The sequence below is a fragment of the Leuresthes tenuis genome, unplaced genomic scaffold, assembly GCF_036924035.1.
Source record: "Leuresthes tenuis unplaced genomic scaffold, fLeuTen1.0.hap1 SCAF_5, whole genome shotgun sequence".
NCBI lineage: Eukaryota > Metazoa > Chordata > Actinopteri > Atheriniformes > Atherinopsidae > Leuresthes > Leuresthes tenuis.
In genome coordinates this window covers 21,236,571-21,264,313 of record NW_027325359.1, presented here as the reverse complement: position 1 = coordinate 21,264,313, position 27,743 = coordinate 21,236,571, and the positions used below count along the sequence as shown (strand labels likewise).

The following is a 27,743-nucleotide window of genomic DNA, read 5'->3' as shown; positions in this document are numbered from 1 at the left end:
AGGAATCCAAGAATAAGCGTCGATTGACGAGTTCTACACAATTTCGGATTTTGATATAAAATGAATTCGTTCACTCAAACCAAGTTAAAACTGCTTTTGTCCTTCATATTTATCCATGTCTGAATCGGTTTCAACAAAATAGAAAGTATTACTTTGCAGTATACCAAAGAACAACACTAAACCTTTAGAAATCCGAAAATAAGCTTCTTATCACCAGTTCTACACAATTTCGGATTTTGATATAAAATGAATTCCTTCACTCAAACCAAGTTAAAACTGCTTTGTCCTTAATATTTATCCATGTCTGAATAGGTTTCAACAAAAAAGAAAGTATTACTTTGCAGTATACCAACGAACAACACTAAACCTTTAGGAATCCGAGAATAAGCTTCTTTTCACCAGTTCTACACAATTTTGGATTTTGATATAAAATGAATTCCTTCACTCAAACCAAGTTAAAACTGCTTTGTCCTTCATATTTATCCATGTCTGAATGGGTTTCAACAAAATAGAAAGTATTACTTTGCAGTATACCAAAGAACAACACTAAACCTTTAGGAATCCGAGAATAAGCTTCTTTTCACCAGTTCTACACAATTTTGGATTTTGATATAAAATGAATTCCTTCACTCAAACCATGTTAAAACTGCTTTGTCCTTCATATTTATCCATGTCTGAATCGGTTTCAACAAAATAGAAAGTATTACTTTGCAGTATACCAAAGAACAACACTAAACCTTTAGGAATCCGAGAATAAACTTATTTCCACGAGTTCTACACAATTTCGGATTTTGATAGAAAATGAATTCCTTCACTCAAACCAAGTGAAAACTGCTTTGTCATATTTTTCAGCAAGTATGGTCGGACATTCACACCTACTCACAGCCGAACACCTCCGATCCCGCATTTGATGGTGTATAGTCGGGCATTCTCACCATTTCTCATCAGGTTTTTGCAAATTATGATCTGACATTCACACCTGCTTTTGATGTTGTATGGTTGGGCATTCGCACCTTTTTTTTACCCATTTTTCAGGAATTATGGGTGGACATTCACACCATCTTGCAGCTGAACACCTCCTCTCCCGCATATGATCATGTGCGGTTTGATATTCGAAAATTTTCTTTCATGTTTTCTAGCAATTATTGATGGACATTGAGACCTTCTTGCAGCTGAACACCTCTGCTCCCGCTTTTGATGATGTATAGTCGGGCTTTCGAGCCTTTTCTTCCCCGGTTTTTACAAATTATGGTTGGACATTCAGACCTTCTTGCAGCCGAAAACCTCCGCTCCCTCTTTTGATCATACATTGTCGGGCATTCGCACCTTTTCTTAACCACTTTTTACAAAACATGGTTGGACTTTCACACTTTCTTGTAGCCGAACACATCCCTTCCCGCTATTGATTGTGTACAGTCGGGTATTTTAACCTTTTCTTACCCGCTTTTTACCAACTACGGTCGGACATTCACACCTTCTTATGGCGGAACACCTCCGCTCCCTCTTTTGATGGTGTAGGTTCGGGCATTCGAACCTTTTCTTACCCGCTTTTTACAAACTATGCTCGGACATTCAAACCTTCTTGTAGCCGAACATATCCAGTCCTGCTTTTGATGATGTATGGTTGGGCATTCGCACCTTTTTTTTACCCATTTTTGAGGAATTATGGGTGGACATTCACACCTTCTTGCAGCTGAACACCTCCTCTCCCACTTATGATCATGTGCGGTTGGATATTCGAACATTTTTTTTCATGTTTTCTAGCAATTATTGATGGACATTCAGACCTTCTTGCAGCTGAACACCTCCGCTCCCGCTTTTGATGGTGTATAGTCGGGCTTCCGAGCCTTTTCTTCCCCGGTTTTTACAAATTATGGTTGGACATTTAGACCTTCTTGCAGCCGAAAACCTCCGTTCCCTCTTTTCATCATACATTGTCCGGCATTCGCAACTTTTCTTACCCTTTTTTTACAAACCATGGTCGGACTTTCACACCTTTTAGTAGCCAAACAACTCCGCTCCCGCTATTGATTGTGTACAGTCGGGTATTTTAACCTTTTCTTACCCGCTTTTTACCAATTATGGTGGGACATTCACACCTTCTTACAGCGGAACACCTCCGCTCCCTGTTTTGATCATTTATGGTCTGGCAATACTACCTTTTCTTACCCGTTTTTGAGTTATTATGGCTGGACATTCACAGCTTCTTGCAGCCGAACACCTCTTCTCCCGCTTTTGATGATGAATGGTCCGGCATTCTTACCTTTTCTAACACATTTTTCAGCAATTATTGTTGGTCATTCACACCTTTCTCATCAGCTTTTTACAAATTATGATCTGACATTCACACCTACTTGCAGCCGAACACCTCGGCTTCCGCTTTTGATGGTGTATATTTTGGCATTCGAACCTTTTCTTACCCGCTTTTTACAAACCATGGTCGGACTTTCATACCTTCTTTTAGCCGAACAACTCCGCTCCCGCTATTGATTGTGTAGAGTTGGGTATTTTAGCCTTTTCTTACCCGCTTTTTACCAACTATGGTCGGACATTCACACCTTCTTACAGCGGAACACCTCCGCTCCCTCTTTTGATGGTGTATGTTCTGGCATTCGAACCTTTTCTTAACCACTTTTTACAAACTATGCTCGGACATTCACACCTTCTTGCAGTGAAACACCTCCGCTCCCTCTTTTGATGGTGTATGTTCGGGCATTCGCACCTTTACTTACCCGCTTTTTACAAACTATGGTCGTACATTCAAACCTTGTAGCCGAAAACCTCCACTCCCTCTTTTGATCATACTTTGTCGAGCATTCGCACCTTTTCTTACCCGCTTTTTACAAACTATGCTCGGACATTCAAACCTTCTTGTATCCAAACACATCCACTCCTGCTTTTGTTGATGTATGGTTGGGCATTCGAACCTACTTGTTGCCCGCTTTTCATTAATTATGGGTGGACATTCACACCTTGTCACAGCCAAACACCTCCGCTCCCTCTTTTGATCATGTATGGTTGGACATTCGCACCTTTTCTCACCCGCTTTTTGCAAACTATGGTCGGCCATTCACAGCTTCCTCTCCACCATACTTGTATGGTGGGATATTCACACCCACTTGCATCCGAAGATCTCCGCCCCCACTTTTGTTGATATTTAGTCGGTCATTCACACCTTACCTGTTTTCTTGCCGCCAAACACCTCTGATCTCGCTTTTGATGATGTAAGATTGGGCATTCAGACCTTGCTTTTCCTGCTTTTCACCAACTATAGATGGACATTCACACCTTCTTGCAGCCGAACACTTCCGCTCCACCTTTTAGGTTTCTATCACACCTTTTTTTTCACCGCATTTTATAGATTATGGTTGGAAATTCTCAACCACTCATCCGAAGACCTCTCCTCCCGCTTTTGTTAATATATTTGAACTTTAGTCAGACATTCACACCTACTTGTAGCCGAACACCACCTCTCTAGCTTTTGATGAGGTATGGTCCGGGATTCTTACCGTTTCTAACACATTTTTCAGCAATTATGGTAGGATATTCACACCTTCTTGCAGCTGAACACCTCCTCTCCCACTTATGATCATGTGCGGATTGATTTTCGAAAATTTTCTTTCATGTTTTCTAGCAATTAATTATGGACATTTAGACCTTCTTGCAGCTGAACACCTCCGCTCCCGCTTTTGATCATACATTGTCAGGCATTCGCACCTTGTCTTACCCGCTTTTTACAAACTTTAGTCGAACATTCACACCTTTTTGCAGCCGAACACAGTTTTTTGCAGCCGAATTTGGGCATTCGCACCTTTTCATACCCACTTTTTACCAACTATGGTCGGACATTCACACCGTCTTACAGCGGAACACCTCCGCTCCCTCTTTTGATGGTGTATGTTCGGGCATTCGAACCTTTTCTTACCCGCTTTTTACAAACTATGCTCGGACATTCAAACCTTCTTGTAGCCGAACACATCCACTCCTGCTTTTGATGATGTATGGTATGGCATTCGAACCTACTTGTTGCCCGCTTTTCATTAATTATGGGTGGACATTCACACCTTGTCGCACCCAAACACCCTGTTTCGATCATGTATGGTTGGACATTCGCACCTTTTCTCACCCGCTTTTTGCAAACTATGGTCGGCCATTCACAGCTTCCTCTCCACCATACTTGTATGGTGGGATATTCACACCCACTTGCATCCGAAGACCTCCGCCCCCACTTTTGTTGATATTTAGTCGGTCATTCGCACCTTACCCGCTTTTGGCAAACTATGGCCTTCTTGCAGCCAAAAACCTCTGATCTCGCTTTTGATGATGTAAGGTTGGGCATTCAGACCTTGCTTCACCTGCTTTTCACCAAATATAGTCGGACATTCACACCTTCTTGCAGCCGAACACTTCCGCTCCACCTTTTAGTTTTCTATGGGGCATTCACACCTTTATTTTCACCGCATTTTATAAAAACACCACAGGAACACCGTATTGAGGCTTTGTTCTGACCGCTCATTCGGTGTCGCGTTTCTTTCAAGCATTTCTCCTGGTTAGCCCGCACTCGGCTCGCTCCCAGAGCCGTGTTAAAGTCTACTTCGCATTCACTCTCTTTTCTCAGCAGACTAAAAGAAACTTCCATCCTGCACCGCTGTTAGCTTTTTCACAAGAGCAGAGGAGAGCGCACCGTTCCCAGCGGCACTGCAGTACCGGGTCGATGCTTGGAGTGAACGGAGCAAGCTCCTTTTTCAACTCCTATTGATAAAAATCCATTTAATATGTAGTCCTTGCATAGACATATCACATATTAAACTGATAAGTACAGATGGATTATGTGCAATTAGTAAAGAGAGTAGAGGACGATCTCTCTCGTTGGAAGTCCTTACCTATATCACTTATGGGGAGAGTTACAACCATTAAAATGATGATACTACCAAAAGTTAACTATTTGTTCTCAATGATCCCCATAAAACCATCTGCTACTTGGTTTAAGTCACTAGATTCATGCATCTCCAAATTTCTGTGGAAAAACAAACCACCACGTATTAGTTTAAAAACCCTACAGAAGACCAAGGACAGTGGTGGATTAGATTTACCTCATTTTCAGCACTATTCCTTAGCCAATAGGTTACAATATATATCAAAATGGTTTAAACCTTGTTGTTGTCACAGTTCCCAGAGACGTTGTAATCGTTGAGGATTCTATATTCACCCCCTCATTAGAGGCACGTGTTGCAGATTGATGACACTGAATCTTCTTCTCTGTTCATTGCTGGCATCATTCCCAGCATCGTAAGTGTTCGTGGCATTGTTAGCCTCTTCTTCTGGATCTTGATATCGAGCATCCTTTTGTATTTCTGGTTTGTAAGTCCTCTCTCTTCGTTCACCGGAGTCTTCGTCTCTTTGTCCTTGAGTTTGGTGATTTTTTCTTCTTTTGATGCCTTGACACAGTGTGACAGGTGATACCACATGGGAGATCCTTTAACTTTAACTGCTGTCCCTGTGCTGCGAAATGGCTGTGCTGCTCAAATGGTCTCTCCTTCATCATATACACAGTTATTTATACATCACCTTCCACCATGAAGCGTTGTCGCTTTTTGTTTCTCTCTTTGTTCTTAAAATGCTGTTATAAATGTCTAAACCAATCCATTAAACTAGATCATTTTGGCAGTAAAGCGATCTACAATGTGCTTGGTCGCAAAGCTGCTCATCTGTGGTAAACAGCTCTTCAGAAAGGCATTCTTCAATTGATTTCACTCATTTTATGTAATAATTTTGTGATTTCCTACAAAACTACACTTCTTCTCCCATCTGTCTGAGTATTTAATATTGTCTGGGTCCCGTTAAAACATGTATTTTTCCCATCTAATTCCTTGTTTGCTTTAAAACAAGTATTCCCCATTTTCTATCCCTTCAGTAGCCAACCAGTTTGTATGGAGTACACTGGAGCAACTTGACTGATCAGTAAAACACTGCTTTTGTTGTCACCGCAAGGCTTCCCCCGTCGGTTGTTTCACTGAGACACTACTGAGTAACTACAACTCAACACAGTTTATACACATAACATTCATATACATACTAACAAACAAACAAACAATAATTTATCGCAATTTTCTCATCTCTGTTTGAACGTACACCCAGGTAAATATTCCTGTAGTCTTCTCATACCGACTATGGACCCATTCATTGTTTAACTTCACTGTTTTGCAAATCCTAATTGAATATTACACATTGACATTGAACTTTACTGGATAAGCAGGTCTTCATTGCATTCAGCAGCCTATATGTGAGCATTTATGTGTAAGCTGTTCTTCTTTGCATTTATCAGCAGCAAGCAATTCTTCACTGCACATGCATATGTAAATAGTAAAACAATTCCAATGTGTTAGCGAAACCTTCTATATCACAGTGGTTTCTAAGGTCTATTTTAAGTTCTTTGCCATCAGTGAGATGACATTGTTTACAAAGTGTGTCAAATTATCACTGAAGATCTTTTCAGGAATTTCAAATCTAGAAATGAGTTATTTTACGCGTGATTTTGCTACTGAGAGTGCATCTGCTTGTGCACATGGAAATATTTCAGACCATTTGGTAAAAACCTCTGTTGTCACTGAGCAGAATCGTTTCCCTTAACATTAATTTAGTTCAATGAAATCTACAAAATAATGAAATAATGAAATCCAAACAAATATGTTGAAAAAGATACACTGGCTTAGGGAATTATCTTCGTTTTGGTCTTAGATTGCCCTGTGGAATGTATTTTGCACATATTTGACCTGCTAGACAAAACTTTATTCATTTATTTATTCTAAAAAAATGTTTTTAATAATTAGTAAAACCATATGCTGTAAAAACCTGGTTCATTATTGCTTCCATCCCTCCTGTTGAGACATGACATGGTCCGTGGCTCAATACTGCAGCATATTTAAACAAATTCTTTGGCAGTATGGTTTTCCTTCCGGTCATTCATACGAGTCTATTGTAGATGGCAATTGAATAACATCTAATAATGCTAAAATATTTGTAGTTTATACATTTAGCTGTGGATGTCAACATACCTGTTTTTCCAATGCTGTGTTAACACATGTACAGTTGAGAAGGCATACTGACTGTCAGTGTAAACGTTAACAACCTTTTTGTTATTTAATTTACAAGCTTCAGTTAAAGCTACCAATTCGACTGCTTGAACAGAGTAATTTTTTGGTAGTGGTTGTTTTAAGAAAACTTCAGTTTCTGTTACTACTGCAAATCCTGTAGCATTTGTGCCATCAGGGTTTTTTTCCTTGATCTGTTGAATAAATATAGTTATTTCTGCATTTTCATAACGTATATCAGTTAAGTCTGGCCTGGGTAAAACACTGATGGTTATTTCTGGCTTTCCATCTGTGGGGTAGGTAGCAGTGTGGATGGATTAAGTGTAGCACATCTCTCAACAACAAGGTGTGGCTGTGAAAGAAGAACTGTTATGTAGGAGAGATGTCTGGTAAAGATATTTTGTTAAGTAACCATATCACAGCCACTGCATGAGGTACCTTAAGTGTTAATGGGTGAAATAACACCATTATTGTTGATGCCTGCACTGCCAATGGCTTCTGGCCATTGATTCAAAAGTACGATCTCGTCCCTTTTTCCCCCTTTCAGTGGACACTGGCCCCTAATTACCGCAATTCAGCAGGGGGTCTTTCATTAGGAGTACTGGACTCCCCCGTGCACGGTTTCAGCTCCGACCCTGGACAGCGGAAAAAACGTTGAGATCTGGTTTGAGGACCCAATTGTTGAGAAAAGTCTCTCAATGAGACTCAGAGTTGCTGGAGTCAGTTAATGCAAAGGTTTAATCTTGCAGCAAGTTCAAGAATGTGTGTGTGTATGGGTGTATGTGTGCGAACGTGTGTGAGTTTGTGTGTGTGAGAGTTTAAAGAACCTGTTATCCACAGGCAGGCCTTAACTAGTATGGCACGGGTCCAGCCTGTCTCATCTTTTTTGGAAGGTCCAGCGCTCGGCCGTAACCCTTCTGTCTGTTTGGACTCTCACATACATTCGGTTAATCATAGAAAAACGAGAACAAAACTTTTTAGCCCCTTAAATTCATAAAACAGACATGGTGCAGTTATTTCCATTCTAGAAAATAAGAGTAATCACCACCATTCCTATAAATTCTGGATATTCTAACAATCTGAATCTTTTTTAAATGTTCGATGAAGCCCTTTGCTGTTCTGTTTAGAGACTCAGCTGATCATAAACCAAGTTTTGCTCTTGAACCAAGCTTCTAAACTCTTCACCTTTTTCATTTCTCAGTTAGTATTCACTTTAAAACTGATTAAAAGAAAAATTAAATGAATGCCTATCAACAAATGTGGGATCTAAACTCTAGTGCTTCCTCTAAAATAATTTCCTTTCTCAATTCAGAAATGTGTGTGTGTAAGTCACAACACCCGTGACACCAAAACGGCTTTCTTTTCTCTCTTTTCTCTACACTCTGCACTGTGAGCACACACAACAAATCAGAAAGGCTTTTTTTCTCTCTTTTCTACATTATGGACTGTGGGGACACAAAACCGCTCTCTCTTTTTTTTTTTTTTGATTGTGTGCCAGGGCGTTGTCTCACGTATTAGATTATGCTTAAGATACGAATGAGTTTATCAGTCACATCAGAATCCATACATACTGATCCTCCCGTAATAAAATGGTCGGATCTTATCAAACACACTTTGTTTCTTGTGACAAGTCAGCGAAACAGCGTATACACGTCAAGACACTGAATCAAGTTTGCCACAAGAACTCATAAGTTTGGCAGTATTGCTCTGCCGTCAGCAATCATACACCCATTTTATTTTCATGAGACATGTGCAGGCACCTGTTCATCTACTGTTCTATCACTATGAATTAGTTTATCTATTATCAATAAGGATACTTCTACAACTACTATCAAAGTATGTCCGGACTTCTTATGTTGTCAGTTGCTATATATCAATAAGTGGGTTGCTACTGAAAAGCATTAAGCATGTCACACAGCCCAAACATATAACATTTCAGGACACACCACACAGTTAACAACCACAGTGAAGCGTGTCAAAGCCCAAACATGTAACATTCAACAGGACACTTACACAACACATTCAAATCAAACAGTCAGACAACATACAAGAACCTATACCCCAGCCGGCATTGCTCCCTGCCTATTTTCCTACAACTCACTATGTGTGCGCACACCTTTATTCACAAACTCTTCAACTTATACTCTTTTACCGAAGCTGCTACAGCTCGATTGGCCAAATACCCTTAGATCCTATTTCGGTGAATTTGACATCTGCCTTGCATGTAACAGATTAGCGGTTTAGCAGTTTTAATTTAGTTTGAGTGAAGGAATTCATTTTATAGCAAAATCCGAAATCGTGAAGAACTCATGGAAGTAAGCTTATTCTCGGATTCCTGAATCTTTAGATTTGCTCTTTGTTTTACTGCAAAGTACAACGTTGAGCAGCACTAATGAGTTGTTTCTATTTTTGGCAGGCTTTACCTTTGCGGATGAAGCCCTTTCTGTCTGTGCAAAAGAAATCTTGTTACTGTGCAGAGTGACTTCTCTGAGTAGAGTCGCCTTACTTGTTGCGACTGTGCCAATGTTCGAAGCTGGAGTGCAAAGTTGTTGCTTGAATGGTGCTCGCTGGAGCGTGCGGTAGTGTAAAGTTATACCATTTAAAAGGGCTGAAGAGTGCTCAGTGCAGCGGGTGGGCCGAGGTGCAAAGTGACACTATGGCCATAAAAAGAACACCGCTACAAGTGCGCATTGTGCCAGGAAGGGCCCTCGGACGTGAACCAGTGGACAGTTATCGCTTCTCGGCCTTTTGGCTAAGATCAAGTGTAGTATCTGTTCTTATTAGTTTAATGTCTGATGTGTACTCTATGCGAGGACTACATATTAAATGGATTTGTATCAATAGGAGTTGAAAAAGGAGCTTGCTCCGTTCACTCCAAGCATCGACCCGGTACTGTAGTGCCCCTGGGAACGGTGCGCTCTCCTCTGCTCTTGTGAAAAAGCAAACAGCGGTGCAGGATGGAAGTTTCAGGGAGCCCAAGATGAAACTTTCTTTTAGTCTGCTGAGAAAAGAGAGTGAATGCGAAGTAGACTTTAACACGGTTCTGGGAGCGAGCCGAGTGCGGGCTAACCAGGAGAATTGCTTGAAAGAAACGCGACACCGAATGAGCGGTCAGAACAAAGCCTCAATACGGTGTTCCTGTGGTGTTTTTATAAAATGCGGTGAAAAAAAAGGTGTGAATGCCCCATAGAAAACTAAAAGGTGGAGCGGAAGTGTTCGGCTGCAAGAAGGTGTGAATGTCCGACTATATTTGGTGAAAAGCAGGTGAAGCAAGGTCTGAATGCCCAACCTTACATCATCAAAAGCGAGATCAGAGGTTTTTGGCTGCAAGAAGGCCATAGTTTGCCAAAAGTGGGTAAGGTGCGAATGACCGACTAAATATCAACAAAAGTGGGGGCGGAGGTCTTCGGATGCAAGTGGGTGTGAATATCCCACCATAGAAGTATGGTGGAGAGGAAGCTGTGAATGGCCGACCATAGTTTGCAAAAAGCGGGTGAGAAAAGGTGCGAATGTCCAACCATACATGATCAAAACAGGGAGCGGAGGTGTTTGGCTGCGACAAGGTGTGAATGTCCACCCATAATTAATGAAAAGCGGGCAACAAGTAGGTTCGAATGCCCAACCATACATCATCAAAAGCAGGAGTGGATGTGTTCGGCTACAAGAAGGTTTGAATGTCTGAGCATAGTTTGTAAAAAGCGGGTAAGAAAAGGTTCGAATGCCTGAACATACATCATCAAAAGCAGGACTGGATGTGTTCGGCTACAAGAAGGTTTGAATGTCCGACCATAGTTGATAAAAAGTGGGTATGAAAAGGTTCGAATGCCCAAAATCGGCTGAAAAAAACTGTGTTCGGCTGCAAAAAGGTGTGAATGTTTGACTAAAGTTTGTAAGACAAGGTTCGAATGCCTGACAATGTATGATCAAAAGCGGGAGCGGAGGTATTCAGCTGCAAGAAGGTCTAAATGTCCATCATTAATTGCTAGAAAACATGAAAGAAAATTTTCGAAAATCAATCTGCATATGATCATAAGTGGGAGAGGAGGTGTTCAGCTGCAAGAAGGTGTGAATGTCCTACCATAATTGCTGAAAAATGTGTTAGAAACGGTAGGAATGCCGGACCATACATCATCAAAAGCTAGAGAGGTGGTGTTCGGCTGCAAGTAGGTGTGAATGTCTGACTAAAGTTCAAATATATTAACAAAAGCGGGAGGAGAGCTCTTCGGATGAGTGGTTGAGAATTTCCAACCGTAATCTATAAAATGCGGTGAAAAAAAAGGTGTGATAGAAACCTAAAAGGTGGAGCGGAAGTGTTCGGCTGCAAGAAGGTGTGAATGTCCGTCTATAGTTGGTGAAAAGCAGGAAAAGCAAGGTCTGAATGCCCAATCTTACATCATCAAAAGCGAGATCAGAGGTGTTTGGCTGCAAGAAAACGGGTAAGGTGTGAATGACCGACTAAATATCAACAAAAGTGGGGGCGGAGGTCTTCGGATGCAAGTGGGTGTGAATATCCCACCATACAAGTATGGTGGAGAGGAAGCTGTGAATGTCCGACCATGGTTTGTAAAACGCGGGTAAGACAAGGTGCGAATGTCCGACAATGTATGATCAAAAGAGGGAGCGGAGGTGTTCGGCTGCAAGGTCTGAATTTCCAACCATAATTTGTAAACACCGTTGAAGAAAAGCCTCGAAAGCCCGACTATACACCATCAAAAGCGGGAGCAGAGGTGTTCAGCTGCAAGAAGGTCTGAATGTCCACCAATAATTACTGAAAATGGGTAAGAAGAGGTGTGAATGCCCAACTATACATCATCAAAAGCAGAAGTGGATGTGTTCGGCCACAAGAAGGTTTGAATGTCCGACCATAGTTTGTAAAAGGCGGGTAAGAAAAGGTTTGAATGCCCGAACATACACAATCAAAAGAGGGAGCGGAGGTGTTTCGCTGCAAGAAGGTGTGAATGTCCGAGCATAGTTTGTAAAAAGCGGGTAAGAAAAGGTTCGAATGCCCGAACATACACCATCAAAAGAGGGAGCGGAGGTGTTCCGCTGTAAGAAGGTGTGAATGTCCAACCATAGTTGGAAAAAAGCGGGTAAGAAAAGGTTAAAATACCCGACTCTACACAATCAATAGCGGGAGCGGAGTTGTTCGGCTAAAAGAAGGTGTGAAAGTCCGACCATAGCTTGTAAAAAGTGGGTAAGAAAAAGTTCGAATGCTCGAACATACACCATCAAAATTGGGAGCGGAGGTGTTCCGCTGTAAGACGGTGTGAATGTCCGACCATAATTGGTAAAAAGCAGGTAAGAAAAGGTTAAAATACCCGACTGTACACATTCAATAGCGGGAGCGGAGTTGTTCGGCTACAAGAAGGTGTGAAAGTCCGACCATGGTTTGTAAAACGCGGGTAAGACAAGGTGCGAATGCCCGACAATGTATGATCAAAAGAGGGAGCGGAGGTGTTCGGCTGCAAGGTCTGAATTTCCAACCATAATTTGTAAACACCGTTGAAGAAAAGCCTCGAAAGCCCGACTATACACCATCAAAAGCGGGAGCAGAGGTGTTCAGCTGCAAGAAGGTCTGAATGTCCACCAATAATTACTGAGAAATGGGTAAGAAAAGGTGTGAATGCCCAACTATACATCATCACAAGCAGAAGTGGATGTGTTCGGCCACAAGAAGGTTTGAATGTCCGACCATAGTTTGTAAAAGGCGGGTAAGAAAAGGTTTGAATGCCCGAACATACACAATCAAAAGAGGGAGCGGAGGTTTTCCGCTGTAAGAAGGTGTGAATGTCCAACCATAGTTGGTAAAAAGCGGGTAAGAAAAGGTTAAAATACCCGACTCTACACAATCAATAGCGGGAGCGGAGTTGTTCGGCTAAAAGAAGGTGTGAAAGTCCGACCATGGTTTGTAAAAAGCGGGTAAGAAAAGGTTCGAATGCAAAAATACACACCATGAAAAGCGGAAGCCGAGGTGTTCGGCTGCAAGTAGGTGTGAATGTCCACCCATAATTAATGAAAAGCGGGCAACAAGTAGGTTCGAATGCCCAACCATACATCAACAAAAGCAGGAGTGGATGTGTTTGGCTACAAGAAGGTTTGAATGTCCGAGCATAGTTTGTAAAAAGCGGGTAAGAAAAGGTGCGAATGCCCGACAATGTATGATCAAAAGAGGGAGTGGAGGTTTTCGGCTACAAGAAGGTTTGAATGTCCAACCATAGTTTGTAAAAAGCGGGTAAGAAAAGGTGCGAATGCCCGAAAATACACCATCAAAAGAGGGAGCGGAGGTGTTCCGCTGTAAGATGGTGCGAATGTCCGACCATAGTTGGTAAAAAGCGGGTAAGAAAAGGTTCGAATGCCCGAATATATACCATCAAAAGCGGAAACGGAGGTGTTCGGCTGCAAGAAGGTGTGAACGTCCGACCAAAGTTTGTAAAAAGCAGTTAAGAAAAGGTTCGAATATCCAACCAAACATAATCAAAAGTGGGAGCAGAGCTGTTCGACTGCAAGTAGGTGTGAATGTCCACCCATAATTCCTGAAAAATGGGTAAGAAAAGGTGCGAATGCCCAACCATACATCATCAAAAGAAGAAGTGGATGTGTTCTGCTACAAGAAGGTTTGAATGTCCGACCATAGTTTGTAAAAAGTGGGTAAGAAAAAGTTTGAATGCCCGAACATACACCATCAAAAGAGGGAGCGGAGGTGTTCCGTTGTAAGACGGTGTGAAAGTCCGACCATAATTGGTAAAAAGCGGGTAAGAAAAGGTTAAAATACCCGACTCTACACAATCAATAGCGGGAGCGGAGTTGTTCGGCTACAAGAAGGTGTGAAAGTCCGACCATGGTTTGTAAAACGCGGGTAAGACAAGGTGCGAATGCCCGACAATGTATGATCAAAAGAGGGAGCGGAGGTGTTCGGCTGCAAGGTCTGAATTTCCAACCAATAATTACTGAAAAATGGGTAAGGAAAGGTGTGAATGCCCAACTATACATCATAAAAAGCAGAAGTGGATGTGTTCGGCCACAAGAAGGTTTGAATGTCCGACCATAGTTTGTAAAAAGCGGATAAGAAAAGGTTTGAATGCCCGAACATACACAATCAAAAGAGGGAGCGGAGGGGTTTCGCTGCAAGCAGGTGTGAATGTCCGAGCATAGTTTGTAAAAAGTGGGTAAGAAAAGGTTCGAATGCCAAAATATACACCATCAAAAACGGAAGCCGAGGTGTTCGGCTGCAAGTAGGTGTGAATGTCAGATCATAATTTGCAAAAAGCTGATGAGAAAGGTGTGAATGACCGACAATAATTACTGAAAAATGTGTTAGAAAAGGTAAGAATGCCGGACTATTCATCATCAAAAGCAGAGAAGGGGTGTTCGGATGCAAGAAGCTGTGAATGTCCAGCCATAATTACTCAAAAACGGGTAAGAAAAGGTAGTATTGCCAGACCATAAATGATCAAAACAGGGAGCGGAGGTGTTCCGCTGTAAGAAGGTGTGAATGTCCGACCATAATTGATAAAAAGCGGGTAAGAAAAGGTTAAAATACCCGACTGTACACAATCAATAGCGGGAGCGGAGTTGTTTGGCTACTAAAAGGTGTGAAAGTCCGACCATACATCCTCAAAAGCAGAACTGGATGTGTTCGGCTACAAGAAGGTTTGAATGTCCGACCATAGTTTGTAAAAAGCGGGTAAGAAAAGGTTCGAATGCCCAAACATACACCATCAAAAGAGGGAGCGGAGGTGTTCCGCCATAAGAAGGTGTGAATGTCCGACCGTAGTTGGTAAAAAGTGGGTAAGAAAAGGTTAAAATACCCGACTGTACACAATCAATAGCGGGAGCGAATGTGTTCGGCTACAAGAAGGTGTGAAAGTCCGACCATGTTTTGTAAATAGCGGGTAAGAAAAGGTGCGAATGCCCGACAATGTATGATCAAAAGAGGGAGCGGAGGTTTTCGGCTAAAAGAAGCTCTGAATGTCCAACCATAATTTGTAAAAACCGGGGAAGAAAAGGCTCGAAAGCCCGACTATACACCATCAAAAGCGGGAGCAGAGGGGTTCAGCTGCAAGAAGGTCTGAATGTCCATCAATAATTGCTAGAAAACATGAAAGAAAATTTTCGAATATCAAACCGCACATGATCATAAGTGGGAGCGGAGGTGTTTAGCTGCAAGAAGGTGTGAATGTCCACCCATAATTCCTCAAAAATGGGTAAAAAAAAAGGTGCGAATGCCCAACCATACATCATCAAAAGCAGGACTGGATGTGTTCGGCTACAAGGTTTGAATGTCCGAGCATAGTTTGTTAAAAGCGGGTAAGAAAAGGTTCGAATGCCCAAACATACACCATCAAAAGAGGGAGCGGAGGTGTTCCGCCATAAGAAGGTGTGAATGTCCGACCGTAGTTGGTAAAAAGCGGGTAAGAAAAGGTTAAAATGGCCGTCTGTACACAATCAATAGCGGGAAGGGATGTGTTCGGCTACAAGAAGGTGTGAAAGTCCGACCATGTTTTGTAAAAAGCGGTTAAGAAAAGGTGTGAATGCCCGACAATGTATGATCAAAAGAGGGAGCGGAGGTTTTCGGCTGCAAGAAGGTCTGAATGTCCAACCATAATTTGTAAAAACCGGGGAAGAAAAGGCTCGGAAGCCCGACTATACACCATCAAAAGCGGGAGCAGAGGTGTTCAGCTGCAAGAAGGTCTCAATGTCCATCAATAATTCCTAAAAAACATGAAAGAAAATTTTCGAATATCAAACCGCACATGATCATATGCGGGAGAGGAGGTGTTCAGCTGCAAGAAGGTGTGAATGTCCACCCATAATTCCTGAAAAATGGGTAAAAAAAGGTGCGAATGCCCAACCATACATCATCAAAAGCAGGTGTGAATATCAGATCATAATTTGCAAAAACCTGATGAGAAATGGTGAGAATGCCCGACTATACACCATCAAATGCGGGAGCGGAGGTGTTCGGCTGTGAGTAGGTGTGAATGTCCGACCATACTTGCTGAAAAATATGACAAAGCAGTTTTCACTTGGTTTGAGTGAAGGATTTCATTTTATATAGAAATCCGAAATTGTGTAGAACTCGTGGAAATAAGTTTATTCTCGGATTCCTAAAGGTTTAGTGTTGTTCTTTGGTATACTGCAAAGTAATACTTTTTATTTTGTTGAAACCGATTCAGACATGGACAAATATCAAGGAAAAAGCAGTTTTAACTTGGTTTGAGTGAAGGAATTCATTTTATATCAAAATCCGAAATTGTGTAGAACTCGTGGAAATAAGTTTATTCTCGGATTCCTAAAGGTTTAGTGTTGTTCTTTGGTATACTGCAAAGTAATACTTTCTATTTTGTTGAAACCGATTAAGTTAAAACTGCTTTGTCCTTCATATTTATCCATGTCATAATAGCTTTAAACAAAAAAGAACGTTGTACTTTGCAGGATAGGAAAGAACAACACTAAACCTTTAGGAATCCGAGAATAATCTTCTTTTCAAGAGTTCTACACAATTTCGGATTTTGATATAAAATGAATGCCTTCACTCAAACCAAGTTAAAACTGCTTTGTCCTTCATATTTATTCATGTCTAAATAGCTTTAAACAAAAAAGAACGTTGTACTTTGCAGGATAGGAAAGAACAACTCTAAACCTTTTCAGGAATCCGAGAATAAGCGTCGATTTACGAGTTCTACACAATTTCGGATTTTGATATAAAATGAATTCGTTCACTCAAACCAAGTTAAAACTGCTTTTGTCCTTCATATTTATCCATGTCTGAATAGGTTTCAACAAAAAAGAAAGTATTACTTTGCAGTATACCAAAGAACAACACTAAACCTTTAGGAATCGGAAAATAAGCTTCTTATCACCAGTTCTACACAATTTCGGATTTTGATATAAAATGAATTCCTTCACTCAAACCAAGTTAAAACTGCTTTGTCCTTCATATTTATCCATGTCTGAATCGGTTTCAACAAAATAGAAAGTATTACTTTGCAGTATACCAAAGAACAACACTAAACCTTTAGGAATCCGAGAATAAACTTATTTCCACGAGTTCTACACAATTTCGGATTTTGATATAAAATGAATTCCTTCACTCAAACCAAGTTAAAACTGCTTTGTCCTTCATATTTATCCATGTCTGAATCGGTTTCAACAAAATAGAAAGTATTACTTTGCAGTATACCAAAGAACAACACTAAACCTTTAGGAATCCGAGAATAAACTTATTTCCACGAGTTCTACACAATTTCGGATTTTGATATAAAATGAATTCCTTCACTCAAACCAAGTGAAAACTGCTTTGTCATATTTTTCAGCAAGTATGGTCGGACATTCACACCTACTCACAGCCGAACACCTCCGCTCCCGCATTTGATGGTGTATAGTCGGGCATTCTCACCATTTCTCATCAGGTTTTTGCAAATTATGATCTTACATTCACACCTGCTTTTGATGTTGTATGGTTGGGCATTCGCACCTTTTTTTACCCATTTTTCAGGAATTATGGGTGGACATTCACACCATCTTGCAGCTGAACACCTCCTCTCCCGCATATGATAATGTGCGGTTTGATATTCGAAAATTTTCTTTCATGTTTTCTAGCAATTATTGATGGACATTGAGACCTTCTTGCAGCTGAACACCTCTGCTCCCGCTTTTGATGGTGTATAGTCGGGCTTTCGAGCCTTTTCTTCCCCGGTTTTTACAAATTATGGTTGGACATTCAGACCTTCTTGCAGCCGAAAACCTCCGCTCCCTCTTTTGATCATACATTGTCGGGCATTCGCACCTTTTCTTAACCGCTTTTTACAAAACGTGGTTGGACTTTCACACTTTCTTGTAGCCGAACACATCCCTTCCCGCTATTGATTGTGTACAGTCGGGTATTTTAACCTTTTCTTACCCGCTTTTTACCAACTACGGTCGGACATTCACACCTTCTTATGGCGGAACACCTCCGCTCCCTCTTTTGATGGTGTAGGTTCGGGCATTCGAACCTTTTCTTACCCGCTTTTTACAAACTATGCTCGGACATTCAAACCTTCTTGTAGCCGAACACATCCAGTCCTGCTTTTGATGATGTATGGTTGGGCATTCGCACCTTTTTTTTACCCATTTTTGAGGAATTATGGGTGGACATTCACACCTTCTTGCAGCTGAACACCTCCTCTCCCACTTATGATCATGTGCGGTTGGATATTCGAACATTTTTTTTCATGTTTTCTAGCAATTATTGATGGACATTCAGACCTTCTTGCAGCTGAACACCTCCGCTCCCGCTTTTGATGGTGTATAGTCGGGCTTCCGAGCCTTTTCTTCCCCGGTTTTTACAAATTATGGTTGGACATTTAGACCTTCTTTTAGCCGAAAACCTCCGCTCCCTCTTTTGATCATACATTGTCCGGCATTCGCAACTTTTCTTACCCGCTTTTTACAAACCATGGTCGGACTTTCACACCTTTTAGTAGCCAAACAACTCCGCTCCCGCTATTGATTGTGTACAGTCGGGTATTTTAACCTTTTCTTACCCGCTTTTTACCAATTATGGTGGGACATTCACACCTTCTTACAGCGGAACACCTCCGCTCCCTGTTTTGATCATTTATGGTCTGGCAATACTACCTTTTCTTACCCGTTTTTGAGTTATTATGGCTGGACATTCACAGCTTCTTGCAGCCGAACACCTCTTCTCCCGCTTTTGATGATGAATGGTCCGGCATTCTTACCTTTTCTAACACATTTTTCAGCAATTATTGTTGGTCATTCACACCTTTCTCATCAGCTTTTTACAAATTATGATCTGACATTCACACCTACTTGCAGCCGAACACCTCGGCTTCCGCTTTTGATGGTGTATATTTTGGCATTCGAACCTTTTCTTACCCGCTTTTTACAAACCATGGTCGGACTTTCATACCTTCTTTTAGCCGAACAACTCCGCTCCCGCTATTGATTGTGTAGAGTTGGGTATTTTAGCCTTTTCTTACCCGCTTTTTACCAACTATGGTCGGACATTCACACCTTCTTACAGTGGAACACCTCCGCTCCCTCTTTTGATGGTGTATGTTCGGGCATTCGAACCTTTTCTTACCCACTTTTTACAAACTATGCTTGGACATTCACACCTTCTTGCAGTGAAACACCTCCGCTCCCTCTTTTGATTGTGTATGTTCGGGCATTCGAACCTTTTCTTACCCGCCTTTTACAAACTATGGTCGGACATTCAAACCTTCTTGTGGCCGAACACATCCACTTCTGCTTTTGATGATGTATAGTTGGGCATTCACACCTTTTCTTACCCATTTTTCAGTAATTATTGGTGGATATTCAAACCTTCTTGCAGCTGAACACCTCCGCTCCCGCTTTTGATGGTGTATAGTCGGGCTTTCGAGCCTTTTCTTCAACGGTGTTTACAAATTATGGTTGGAAATTCAGACCTTGCAGCCGAAACACTCCGCTCCCTCTTTTGATCATACATTGTCGGGCATTCGCATCTTGTCTTACCCGCGTTTTACAAACCATGGTCGGACTTTCACACCTTCTTGTAGCCGAACAACTCCGCTCCCGCTATTGATTGTGTACAGTCCGGTTTTTTAACCTTTTCTTACCCGCTTTTTACCAACTATGGTCGGACATTCGCAGCATCTTACAGCGGAACACCTCCGCTCCCTCTTTTGATGGTGTATGTTCGGGCATTCGAACTTTTTCTTACCCGCTTTTTACAAACTATGGTCGGACATTCAAACCTTCTTGTAGCAGAACACATCCACTTCTTCTTTTGATGATGTATGGTTGGGCATTCGCACCTTTTCTTACCCATTTTTCAGGAATTATGGGTGGATATTCACACCTACTTGCAGTCGAACAGCTCTGCTCCCACTTTTGATTATGTTTGGTTGGATATTCGAACCTTTTCTTAACTGCTTTTTACAAACTTTGGTCGGACGTTCACACCTTCTTGCAGCCGAACACCTCCGCTTCCGCTTTTGATGGTATATATTCGGGCATTCGAACCTTTTCTTACCCACTTTTTACCAACTATGGTCGGACATTCACTCCGTCTTTCAAGTGTAACACCTCCGCTCCCTCTTTTGATGGTGTATTTTCGGGCATTCGCACCTTTTCTTACCCGCTTTTTACAAACTATGGTCGTACATTCAAACCTTGTAGCCGAAAACCTCCACTCCCTCTTTTGATCATACTTTGTCGGGCATTCGCACCTTTTCTTACCCGCTTTTTACAAACTATGCTCGGACATTCAAACCTTCTTGTAGCCAAACACATCCACTCCTGCTTTTGTTGATGTATGGTTGGGCATTCGAACCTACTTGTTGCCCGCTTTTCATTAATTATGGGTGGACATTCACACCTTGTCACAGCCAAACACCTCCGCTCCCTCTTTTGATCATGTATGGTTGGACATTCGCACCTTTTCTCACCCGCTTTTTGCAAACTATGGTCGGCCATTCACAGCTTCCTCTCCACCATACTTGTATGGTGGGATATTCACACCCACTTGCATCCGAAGATCTCCGCCCCCACTTTTGTTGATATTTAGTCGGTCATTCACACCTTACCCGTTTTCTTGCCGCCAAACACCTCTGATCTCGCTTTTGATGATGTAAGATTGGGCATTCAGACCTTGCTTTTCCTGCTTTTCACCAACTATAGATGGACATTCACACCTTCTTGCAGCCGAACACTTCCGCTCCACCTTTTAGGTTTCTATCACACCTTTTTTTTCACCGCATTTTATAGATTATGGTTGGAAATTCTCAACCACTCATCCGAAGACCTCTCCTCCCGCTTTTGTTAATATATTTGAACTTTAGTCAGACATTCACACCTACTTGTAGCCGAACACCACCTCTCTAGCTTTTGATGAGGTATGGTCCGGGATTCTTACCGTTTCTAACACATTTTTCAGCAATTATGGTAGGATATTCACACCTTCTTGCAGCTGAACACCTCCTCTCCCACTTATGATCATGTGCGGATTGATTTTCGAAAATTTTCTTTCATGTTTTCTAGCAATTAATTATGGACATTTAGACCTTCTTGCAGCTGAACACCTCCGCTCCCGCTTTTGATCATACATTGTCAGGCATTCGCACCTTGTCTTACCCGCTTTTTACAAACTTTAGTCGAACATTCACACCTTTTTGCAGCCGAACACAGTTTTTTGCAGCCGAATTTGGGCATTCGCACCTTTTCATACCCACTTTTTACCAACTATGGTCGGACATTCACACCGTCTTACAGCGGAACACCTCCGCTCCCTCTTTTGATGGTGTATGTTCGGGCATTCGAACCTTTTCTTACCCGCTTTTTACAAACTATGCTCGGACATTCAAACCTTCTTGTAGCCGAACACATCCACTCCTGCTTTTGATGATGTATGGTATGGCATTCGAACCTACTTGTTGCCCGCTTTTCATTAATTATGGGTGGACATTCACACCTTGTCGCAGCCAAACACCCTGTTTCGATCATGTATGGTTGGACATTCGCACCTTTTCTCACCCGCTTTTTGCAAACTATGGTCGGCCATTCACAGCTTCCTCTCCACCATACTTGTATGGTGGGATATTCACACCCACTTGCATCCGAAGACCTCCGCCCCCACTTTTGTTGATATTTAGTCGGTCATTCGCACCTTACCCGCTTTTGGCAAACTATGGCCTTCTTGCAGCCAAAAACCTCTGATCTCGCTTTTGATGATGTAAGGTTGGGCATTCAGACCTTGCTTCACCTGCTTTTCACCAAATATAGTCGGACATTCACACCTTCTTGCAGCCGAACACTTCCGCTCCACCTTTTAGTTTTCTATGGGGCATTCACACCTTTATTTTCACCGCATTTTATAAAAACACCACAGGAACACCGTATTGAGGCTTTGTTCTGACCGCTCATTCGGTGTCGCGTTTCTTTCAAGCATTTCTCCTGGTTAGCCCGCACTCGGCTCGCTCCCAGAGCCGTGTTAAAGTCTACTTCGCATTCACTCTCTTTTCTCAGCAGACTAAAAGAAACTTCCATCCTGCACCGCTGTTAGCTTTTTCACAAGAGCAGAGGAGAGCGCACCGTTCCCAGCGGCACTGCAGTACCGGGTCGATGCTTGGAGTGAACGGAGCAAGCTCCTTTTTCAACTCCTATTGATAAAAATCCATTTAATATGTAGTCCTTGCATAGACATATCACATATTAAACTGATAAGTACAGATGGATTATGTGCAATTAGTAAAGAGAGTAGAGGACGATCTCTCTCGTTGGAAGTCCTTACCTATATCACTTATGGGGAGAGTTACAACCATTAAAATGATGATACTACCAAAAGTTAACTATTTGTTCTCAATGATCCCCATAAAACCATCTGCTACTTGGTTTAAGTCACTAGATTCATGCATCTCCAAATTTCTGTGGAAAAACAAACCACCACGTATTAGTTTAAAAACCCTACAGAAGACCAAGGACAGTGGTGGATTAGATTTACCTCATTTTCAGCACTATTCCTTAGCCAATAGGTTACAATATATATCAAAATGGTTTAAACCTTGTTGTTGTCACAGTTCCCAGAGACGTTGTAATCGTTGAGGATTCTATATTCACCCCCTCATTAGAGGCACGTGTTGCAGATTGATGACACTGAATCTTCTTCTCTGTTCATTGCTGGCATCATTCCCAGCATCGTAAGTGTTCGTGGCATTGTTAGCCTCTTCTTCTGGATCTTGATATCGAGCATCCTTTTGTATTTCTGGTTTGTATGTCCTCTCTCTTCGTTCACCGGAGTCTTCGTCTCTTTGTCCTTGAGTTTGGTGATTTTTTCTTCTTTTGATGCCTTGACACAGTGTGACAGGTGATACCACATGGGAGATCCTTTAACTTGGACTGCTGTCCCTGTGCTGCGAAATGGCTGTGCTGCTCAAATGGTCTCTCCTTCATCATATACACAGTTATTTATACATCACCTTCCACCATGAAGCGTTGTCCCTTTTTGTTTCTCTCTTTGTTCTTAAAATGCTGTTATAAATGTCTAAACCAATCCATTAAACTAGATCATTTTGGCAGTAAAGCGATCTACAATGTGCTTGGTCGCAAAGCTGCTCATCTGTGGTAATCAGCTCTTCAGAAAGGCATTCTTCAATTGATTTCACTCATTTTATGTAATAATTTTGTGATGTCCTACAAAACTACACTTCTTCTCCCATCTGTCTGAGTATTTAATATTGTCTGGGTCCCGTTAAAACATGTATTTTTCCCATCTAATTCCTTGTTTGCTTTAAAACAAGTATTCCCCATTTTCTATCCCTTCAGTAGCCAACCAGTTTGTATGGAGTACACTGGAGCAACTTGACTGATCAGTAAAACACTGCTTTTGTTGTCACCGCAAGGCTTCCCCCGTCGGTTGTTTCACTGAGACACTACTGAGTAACTACAACTCAACACAGTTTATACACATAACATTCATATACATACTAACAAACAAACAAACAATAATTTATCGCAATTTTCTCATCTCTGTTTGAACGTACACCCAGGTAAATATTCCTGTAGTCTTCTCATACCGACTATGGACCCATTCATTGTTTAACTTCACTGTTTTGCAAATCCTAATTGAATATTACACATTGACATTGAACTTTACTGGATAAGCAGGTCTTCATTGCATTCAGCAGCCTATATGTGAGCATTTATGTGTAAGCTGTTCTTCTTTGCATTTATCAGCAGCAAGCAATTCTTCACTGCACATGCATATGTAAATAGTAAAACAATTCCAATGTGTTAGCGAAACCTTCTATATCACAGTGGTTTCTAAGGTCTATTTTAAGTTCTTTGCCATCAGTGAGATGACATTGTTTACAAAGTGTGTCAAATTATCACTGAAGATCTTTTCAGGAATTTCAAATCTAGAAATGAGTTATTTTACGCGTGATTTTGCTACTGAGAGTGCATCTGCTTGTGCACATGGAAATATTTCAGACCATTTGGTAAAAACCTCTGTTGTCACTGAGCAGAATCGTTTCCCTTAACATTAATTTAGTTCAATGAAATCTACAAAATAATGAAATAATGAAATCCAAACAAATATGTTGAAAAAGATACACTGGCTTAGGGAATTATCTTCGTTTTGGTCTTAGATTGCCCTGTGGAATGTATTTTGCACATATTTGACCTGCTAGACAAAACTTTATTCATTTATTTATTCTAAAAAAATGTTTTTAATAATTAGTAAAACCATATGCTGTAAAAACCTGGTTCATTATTGCTTCCATCCCTCCTGTTGAGACATGACATGGTCCGTGGCTCAATACTGCAGCATATTTAAACAAATTCTTTGGCAGTATGGTTTTCCTTCCGGTCATTCATACGAGTCTATTGTAGATGGCAATTGAATAACATCTAATAATGCTAAAATATTTGTAGTTTATACATTTAGCTGTGGATGTCAACATACCTGTTTTTCCAATGCTGTGTTAACACATGTACAGTTGAGAAGGCATACTGACTGTCAGTGTAAACGTTAACAACCTTTTTGTTATTTAATTTACAAGCTTCAGTTAAAGCTACCAATTCGACTGCTTGAACAGAGTAATTTTTTGGTAGTGGTTGTTTTAAGAAAACTTCAGTTTCTGTTACTACTGCAAATCCTGTAGCATTTGTGCCATCAGGGTTTTTTTCCTTGATCTGTTGAATAAATATAGTTATTTCTGCATTTTCATAACGTATATCAGTTAAGTCTGGCCTGGGTAAAACACTGATGGTTATTTCTGGCTTTCCATCTGTAGGGTAGGTAGCAGTGTGGATGGATTAAGTGTAGCACATCTCTCGACAACAAGGTGTGGCTGTGAAAGAAGAACTGTTATGTAGAAGAGATGTCTGGTAAAGATATTTTGTTAAGTAACCATATCACAGCCACTGCATGAGGTACCTTAAGTGTTAATGGGTGAAATAACACCATTATAGTTGATGCCTGCACTGCCAATGGCTTCTGGCCATTGATTCAAAAGTACGATCTCGTCCCTTTTTCCCCCTTTCAGTGGACACTGGCCCCTAATTACCGCAATTCAGCAGGGGGTCTTTCATTAGGAGTACTGGACTCCCCCGTGCACGGTTTCAGCTCCGACCCTGGACAGCGGAAAAAACGTTGAGATCTGGTTTGAGGACCCAATTGTTGAGAAAAGTCTCTCAATGAGACTCAGAGTTGCTGGAGTCAGTTAATGCAAAGGTTTAATCTTGCAGCAAGTTCAAGAATGTGTGTGTGTATGGGTGTATGTGTGCGAACGTGTGTGAGTTTGTGTGTGTGAGAGTTTAAAGAACCTGTTATCCACAGGCAGGCCTTAACTAGTATGGCACGGGTCCAGCCTGTCTCATCTTTTTTGGAAGGTCCAGCGCTCGGCCGTAACCCTTCTGTCTGTTTGGACTCTCACATACATTCGGTTAATCATAGAAAAACGAGAACAAAACTTTTTAGCCCCTTAAATTCATAAAACAGACATGGTGCAGTTATTTCCATTCTAGAAAATAAGAGTAATCACCACCATTCCTATAAATTCTGGATATTCTAACAATCTGAATCTTTTTTAAATGTTCGATGAAGCCCTTTGCTGTTCTGTTTAGAGACTCAGCTGATCATAAACCAAGTTTTGCTCTTGAACCAAGCTTCTAAACTCTTCACCTTTTTCATTTCTCAGTTAGTATTCACTTTAAAACTGATTAAAAGAAAAATTAAATGAATGCCTATCAACAAATGTGGGATCTAAACTCTAGTGCTTCCTCTAAAATAATTTCCTTTCTCAATTCAGAAATGTGTGTGTGTAAGTCACAACACCCGTGACACCAAAACGGCTTTCTTTTCTCTCTTTTCTCTACACTCTGCACTGTGAGCACACACAACAAATCAGAAAGGCTTTTTTCTCTCTTTTCTACATTATGGACTGTGGGGACACAAAACCGCTCTCTCTTTTTTTTTTTTTTGATTGTGTGCCAGGGCGTTGTCTCACGTATTAGATTATGCTTAAGATACGAATGAGTTTATCAGTCACATCAGAATCCATACATACTGATCCTCCCGTAATAAAATGGTCGGATCTTATCAAACATACTTTGTTTCTTGTGACAAGTCAGCGAAACAGCGTATACACGTCAAGACACTGAATCAAGTTTGCCACAAGAACTCATAAGTTTGGCAGTATTGCTCTGCCGTCAGCAATCATACACCCATTTTATTTTCATGAGACATGTGCAGGCACCTGTTCATCTACTGTTCTATCACTATGAATTAGTTTATCTATTATCAATAAGGATACTTCTACAACTACTATCAAAGTATGTCCGGACTTCTTATGTTGTCAGTTGCTATATATGAATAAGTGGGTTGCTACTGAAAAGCATTAAGCATGTCACACAGCCCAAACATATAACATTTCAGGACACACCACACAGTTAACAACCACAGTGAAGCGTGTCAAAGCCCAAACATGTAACATTCAACAGGACACTTACACAACACATTCAAATCAAACAGTCAGACAACATACAAGAACCTATACCCCAGCCGGCATTGCTCCCTGCCTATTTTCCTACAACTCACTATGTGTGCGCACACCTTTATTCACAAACTCTTCAACTTATACTCTTTTACCGAAGCTGCTACAGCTCGATTGGCCAAATACCCTTAGATCCTATTTCGGTGAATTTGACATCTGCCTTGCATGTAACAGATTAGCGGTTTAGCAGTTTTAATTTAGTTTGAGTGAAGGAATTAATTTTATAGCAAAATCCGAAATCGTGAAGAACTCATGGAAGTAAGCTTATTCTCGGATTCCTGAATCTTTAGATTTGCTCTTTCTTTTACTGCAAAGTACAACGTTGAGCAGCACTAATGAGTTGTTTCTATTTTTGGCAGGCTTTACCTTTGCGGATGAAGCCCTTTCTGTCTGTGCAAAAGAAATCTTGTTACTGTGCAGAGTGACTTCTCTGAGTAGAGTCGCCTTACTTGTTGCGACTGTGCCTATGTTCGAAGATGGAGTGCAAAGTTGTTGCTTGAATGGTGCTCGCTGGAGCGTGCGGTAGTGTAAAGTTATACCATTTAAAAGGGCTGAAGAGTGCTCAGTGCAGCGGGTGGGCCGAGGTGCAAAGTGAAACTATGGCCATAAAAAGAACACCGCTACAAGTGCGCATTGTGCCAGGAAGGGCCCTCAGACGTGAACCAGTGGACAGTTATCGCTTCTCGGCCTTTTGGCTAAGATCAAGTGTAGTATCTGTTCTTATTAGTTTAATGTCTGATGTGTCCTCTATGCGAGGACTACATATTAAATGGATTTGTATCAATAGGAGTTGTAAAAGGAGCTTGCTCCGTTCACTCCAAGCATCGACCCGGTACTGTAGTGCCCCTGGGAACGGTGCGCTCTCCTCTGCTCTTGTGAAAAAGCAAACAGCGGTGCAGGATGGAAGTTTCAGGGAGCCCAAGATGAAACTTTCTTTTAGTCTGCTGAGAAAAGAGAGTGAATGCGAAGTAGACTTTAACACAGTTCTGGGAGCGAGCCGAGTGCGGGCTAACCAGGAGAATTGCTTGAAAGAAACGCGACACCGAATGAGCGGTCAGAACAAAGCCTCAATACGGTGTTCCTGTGGTGTTTTTATAAAATGCGGTGA

General features: G+C 41.4%; 2 non-coding genes and 2 pseudogenes across 2 annotated transcripts; 2 read left to right on the top strand and 2 right to left on the bottom strand.

Moving 5' to 3' along the window:
* Positions 1 to 4,673: 4,673 nt before the first annotated feature.
* On the bottom strand, positions 4,674 to 4,850 carry LOC140308046 (U2 spliceosomal RNA; annotated as a pseudogene).
* Positions 4,851 to 9,823: 4,973 nt separating this feature from the next.
* On the top strand, positions 9,824 to 10,014 carry LOC140308030 (U2 spliceosomal RNA). Its single transcript, XR_011916041.1, has one exon. It is a non-coding gene; the product is annotated as a U2 spliceosomal RNA (small nuclear RNA).
* A 12,147-nt stretch (positions 10,015 to 22,161) lies between these two features.
* Positions 22,162 to 22,338, bottom strand: LOC140308044 (U2 spliceosomal RNA; annotated as a pseudogene).
* Positions 22,339 to 27,310: 4,972 nt separating this feature from the next.
* Positions 27,311 to 27,501, top strand: LOC140308029 (U2 spliceosomal RNA). The gene has a single exon (XR_011916040.1). It is a non-coding gene; the product is annotated as a U2 spliceosomal RNA (small nuclear RNA).
* The last annotated feature ends 242 nt before the right edge of the window (positions 27,502 to 27,743 follow it).